Below are 6,364 nucleotides of genomic sequence, written 5' to 3'. Positions count from 1 at the left end.
GCAAAGTTTAAATCCTCTTCTTCAGCTCTTGATTTTGGTGTTCCACAGGGGTCTGTTCTGGGTCCTTTATTGTTAGGCCCGAGCACCGAAGGCGGTGCGAAGGCCTATTGTAATTGCTCCGTTTCTTCCTTATTAGGCCCGAGCACCGAAGGCGGTGCGAAGGCCTGTTGTAATTGCTCCGTTTCTTCCTTATTAGGCCCGAGCACCGAAGGCGGTGCGAAGGCCTGTTGTAATTGCTCCGTTTCTTCCTTATTAGGCCCGAGCACCGAAGGCGGTGCGAAGGCCTGTTGTAATTGCTCCGTTTCTTCCTTATTAGGCCCGAGCACCGAAGGCGGTGCGAAGGCCTGTTGTAATTGCTCCGTTTCTTCCTTATTAGGCCCGAGCACCGAAGGCGGTGCGAAGGCCTGTTGTAATTGCTCCGTTTCTTCCTTATTAGGCCCGAGCACCGAAGGCGGTGCGAAGGCCTATTGTAATTGCTCCGTTTCTTCCTTATTCTTCTTCTTCTTCTTCTTCTTCTTAAACATTGGAGGCATTTTTGGGGACCTGAACATGCACGAAAACGCGCCTGTTTTTGTGTACCCCCCCAAAGGAATGCGAAAAATTTGATATTTTGGGGTGCTCGGGACTGTTCAGGCAAAATTGAATGAGAGCGCCACCTATTTATGATGCCCCGCCACTGCACGTCATGAATCTTTATGAAAATCGCTACATATATTCTAAATGTCCGGGCGATCAAGAAATCCTCTTGGAGCAACAGCCTAAAACCAACAGGAAGTCGGCCATTTTGGGTCAAAGTCGCCATTTTGGCGTTTTACTGACATTTTCAAAATCTATCTCCTCCTAGAGATTTTATCGTACCGCTGCCAAAATAGCTCAGGATGTCCAGAAGGCATGTGTCTTTAAAAGTTATTGAAAGTTTTCTAATAGGAGAAAGGGCATGGAGGGGGTGGGGCCTCAAAGTTTGACGTCTCGCCGTGAAGAACGAAAGTGATATAACTTCCACATAAAACAATATATCTGAACCAAAATGGCCATGTATGATACCATTCCCATCCTGAACACATCTACATGTCAATATTTGGGTTATGAATTGGCCACGCCCCCTGGTGACAGGAAGTCATGGTTTTTACTTGGAGACCCACTTATCTGACGTTTTGGACACAACCAGGTCCAAACTGGGTCAGACAGCAGAAAACAAGTTGGTGATGATATCCAGTGAAAACTGTTGCTCTACGCTGCAGGGCGAGACCGTGGTGCCATGGCGAACTTCGATAACACGCCATGACATCATAAATCAGTATAAATCCCTCAATTTTCGCCCGATCCTCATCAGACTTTCAGGGATTAATAAGGGTCTGGCCCTGAACAGATCCATTTCAACAATTCCGGTCTAGCCGTAAGCCCCGCCCACTTCCAACAGGAAGTGCTTTTTTTCAGACGCCGGGGTCCATCTCCTCAGGAATGAAACCTACACACTTGAAAGTGCTTCACAACAGGTCAAACCCTTTCATGATACCACAATAAAAATCTCAAGTTCCTTCGTCAAACGTAACCATGGCGAATAGTGGTCCAACGCCATCAAACAGGAAGTACTTGAAACTGACCCTTTGTACTGTGGATCTCCACCAAACTTGGCAGGAAGGACCACCGTCAGGCTGGGAACTCAGCCACATTGACATATGCTGGAAAAATTGCAATATGGCTCTATAGCGCCCCCTAAAAATATTTAATTGATCATAACTGCCCACTACATTGAGCGATATGGCTGAAATCCAGTATATTGATAGAACTTGGAAGGATGTACAAAAAAGCCTCTTGGACCTATATGATAACTTCAACAGGAAGTCGGCCATTTTGAAAAGAGTGTCATTTTTGGGGTCATTTTTGCATGTTTCTTTGCCTTGCATTTGAATGAACTCCTCCTACAGATTTCATCGTATTTACCTCAAACTCAGTCTGAACACTCCAGAGGCATGTGTGGTCAAAAGTTATTGAAAATTTTCTAATAGGAGGTGGTGTTCAGCGGCGGCGCCTCATCAAGTTTTGATGTTTCGCCATCAAGCACGGAATCCATTATTTCTGAAATACACCACTCATTCTGTACCAAACTGCACATGTTTCACTTCAGTTCTATGCCGACCACATCTACATGTCCAGATGTTGTTACCTGGACAATGCTCAACGCTGCATGGCAAGACGATGGTTCCCTGACAAACTTGGATAAGACGCCATGACATCATTAGTCAGTATAAATCCCTCAATTTTCATGTTATCACCATCACACTTACAGTGATTAATCAGGGTCTGCTCCTGAACAGATACATAGAACTACTTCTGGTCTTGGCCTAAGCCCCGCCCACTAGAACCAGGAAGTGCCTTTCTCAGACACCGGGGTCCCTCTCATCAGGGATTAACCTCACACACTCAAAAGTCCTTCAGATCAGGTCAAACCCTTTCATGATACTACAGAAAAAAACCTCAAGTTCCTTTGTCAAGCAAAACCATGGCGAATGGCGTCCACCGCCATGAAACAGGAAGTACTTGTAACTGATCCAATGTACTCCCGATCTCCACTAAACTTGGCAGGGAAGACAGTGGTCAGGGCTGGAACTGATTCAAATAGACAAATGCTGGTAATATGGCTCCATTGCGCCCCCTATAAATATTTAATCTATCAGCTCCAACCACTGCTTTGACTGACATTCATGAAATGTGGCATATTTATATAATACGGCAGGACAAACAAAAAAGCCTCATCATGTTCTGATGTTGTCAACGCCATAGCCCCGCCCCCTGGGAACAGGAAGTCCCACCATTTTAACCTTTTATCTTCTGTGAAACCAATTCAAACTCATTAATGTTGTCCTTTATGAACTCATGGCTGAAAAGTTGACTACCTTCTTGCAGCATCATGATTAAAATGGCTTTCTGTGATGGTTTAAATCATTCGCCATTATACAGGAAGTGGCACTAACCCTGCTGTCAGTTGACCAATTGAGCTGATATTTCCCTGTTCTCATTAGAGTTCCAACCTGAACATGGTCCTACATTAAAACAACTTTACCACCACCTAGTGGCCACGTGGAATTTTCCTCTTGATAAAATCATGCTGCAGTTTGTGGGAATTCAACACAGTTTGTAAGACACAAGGTCATGAATGCTTCAGATGTCATCACTGGACAGGCTGAGGTGCAAGTTGATCCTCTCATGACGAAAATCACCTCTTGATGGAGAGAAACTCTGGAAGAATGGGTTTATGGCTGTGGGCAAAAGCGGCTGTGTTGCTGGAGGGAGGCTCTTGGCCGATGGGGCGGTGCAATAGGCCGAAGCGGCGCCAGAGGTGCGAGGGCCTCCAACGCTGCTTGCAGCTTTAATTCTTCTTCTTCTTCTTCTTCTTCTTCTTCTTAAACATTGGAGGCATTTTTGGGGACCTGAACATGCACGAAAACGCGCCTATTTTTGTGTACCCCCCCAAAGGAATGTGAAAAATTTGATATTTTGGGGTGCTTGGGACTGTTCGGGCAAAATTGAATGAGAGCGCCACCTATTTACGATGCCCCGCCACTGCACGTCATCAATCTTTATGAAAATTGCTATAAATATTCTAAATGTTCGGGCGAACAAAAAATCCTCTTGGAGCAACAGACTAAAACCAACAGGAAGTCGGCCATTTTGGGTCAAAGTCGCCATTTTGGCGTTTTACTGACATTTTCAAAATCTATCTCCTCCTAGAGATTTTATCGTACCGCTACCAAAATAGCTCAGGATGTCCAGAAGGCATGTGTCTTTAAAAGTTATTGAAAGTTTTCTAATAGGAGAAAGGGCATGGAGGGGGTGGGGCCTCAAATTTTGATGTGTCGCCGTGAAGAACGAAAGTGATATAGCTTCCACATAAAACAATGTATCTGAACCAAAATGGCCATGTATGATGCCAGTCCCATCCTGAACACATCTACATGTCAATATTTGGGTTATGAATTGGCCACGCCCCCTGGCGACAGTAAGTCATGGTTTTTACTTGGAGACCCTCTTATCTGACGTTTTGAACACAACCAGGTCCAAACTGGGTCAGACAGCAGAAAACAAGTTGGTGATGATAACCAGTGAAAACTGTTGCTCTATGCTGCAGGGCGAGACCGTGGCGCCATGGCGAACTTTGATAAGACGCCATGACATCATAAATCACTATAAATCCCTCAATTCTGATCCAATCCCCATCAGACTTGCAGGGATTAATCAGGGTCCGGCCCTGAACAGATTCATATCACCAATTCCGGTCTAGCCCTAAGCCCCGCCCACTTCCAACAGGAAGTGCTTTTTTTCAGACGCAGGGGTCCATCTCCTCAGGAATAAAACGTGCACACTTGAAAGTACTTCACAACAGGTCAAACCCTTTCATGATACCACAATAAAAATCTCAAGCTCCTTCGCCAAACGTAACCATGGCGAATAGCGGTCCGACGCCATCAAACAGGAAGTACTTGTAACTGACCCATTGTACTGCTGATCTACACCAAACCTGGCAGGGAGGAGCGCGGACCAGCCGAGAACTCAGCCACATTGACATATGTTGGAAAAATTGCAATATGGCTCTATAGCGCCACCTACAAATATTTAATTGATCATATCTGCCCACTACATTGACTGATATGGCTGAAATCCAGTATATTGATAGAACTTGGAAGGATGTACAAAAAAGCCTCTTGGACCTATATGATAACTTCAACAGGAAGTCAGCCATTTTGAAAAAAGTGTCATTTTTGGGGTCATTTTTGCATGTTTCTTTGCCTTGCATTTGAACGAACTCCTCCTACAGATTTTATCGTATTTACCTCAAACTCAGTCTGAACACTCCAGAGGCATGCGTGGTCAAAAGTTATTGAAAATTTTCTAATAGGAGGTGGCGTTCAGCGGCGGCGCCTCATCAAGTTTTGATGTTTCGCCAACAAGCACGGAATCTATTATTTCTGCAATACAACACTCATTCTGTACCAAACTGCATATATTTCTCTTCACTTCCATGCCGACCACATCTACAAGTCCTGATGTTGTCATCTGGACATTGCTCAACGCTGCATGGCGAGACCGTGGCGCCATGACAAGGTTGGATAAAACGCCATGACATCATTATTGAGTATAAATCCCTCAATTTTCATCCAATCAGCATCACACTTGCACTGATTAATCAGAGTCTGCTTCTTAACAGATATATGTAATTACTTCTGGTCTTGGCCTAAGCCCCGCCCACTTGAAACAGGAAGTGCCTTTTTCCTGCAGCAGGGTCCCTCTCGTCAGGGATTAACCTCACACACTCTACAGTGCTTCAGATCAGGTCAAACCCTTTCATGATATAAGAGAAAAAAAACCTCAAGTTCCTTCCTCAAGCAAAACATGGCAAATGGCGTCCACCGCCATGAAACAGGAAGTACTTGTAACTGACCCAATGTACTCCTGATCTCGACCAAACTTGGCAGGGAGGACAGTGGTCAGGCCTGGAACTGATTCAAATACACATATGCTGGTAATATGGCTCTATAGCGCCCCCTATCAATATTTAGTCTATCAGCTCCACCCACTGCTTTGAACGACATAGTAAAATGTGGCATATTTATATAACATGCCAGGACAAACAAAAAAGCCACTTCATGTCCTGATGTTCTCAACACCATAGCCCTGGGAAAAGGAAGTCCCACCATTTTAACCCTTTATCCTCTGTATAACTAATTCTAACTCATTAATATCATCCTTCATGAACTCATGGTTGAAAATATGACTGACTTCTTACAGCATCATGATTAAAATGGCTTCCTGTGATGGTTTAAATCATTCGCCATTATACAGGAAGTGGCACTAACCCTGCTGTCAGTTGACCAATTGAGCTAATATTTTCCTGTTCTCATTAGAGTTCCAATCTGAACATGGTCGTACATTAAAAGAACTTTACCACCACCTAGTGGCCACGTGGAATTTTCCTCTTGATGAAATCATGCTCCAGATTGTGGGAATTCAACACAGTTTGTAAGAAACAAGGTCATGAATGCTTCAGATGTCATCACTGGACAGGCTGACGTGCAAGTTGATCTTCTGATGAGGAAAATCACCTCTTGATGGAGATAAACTCTGGAAGAATGGGTATATGGCTGTGGGCAAGAGAGGCTGTGTTGCTGGAGGGAGGCTCTTGGCCGATGGGGCGGTGCAATAGGCCGAAGCGGCGCCAGAGGTGCGAGGGCCTCCAACGCTGCTTGCAGCTTTAATTCTTCTTCTTCTTCTTCTTCTTCTTCTTCTTCTTCTTCTTAAACATTGGAGGCATTTTTGGGGACCTGAACATGCACGAAAACGCGCCTATTTTTGTGTACCCCCCCAA

The sequence above is a fragment of the Melanotaenia boesemani genome, chromosome 2, assembly GCF_017639745.1.
Source record: "Melanotaenia boesemani isolate fMelBoe1 chromosome 2, fMelBoe1.pri, whole genome shotgun sequence".
Classification (NCBI taxonomy): domain Eukaryota; kingdom Metazoa; phylum Chordata; class Actinopteri; order Atheriniformes; family Melanotaeniidae; genus Melanotaenia; species Melanotaenia boesemani.
The sequence above is the reverse complement of the archived record's forward strand: the minus strand, read 5'-3'. Positions refer to the sequence as shown.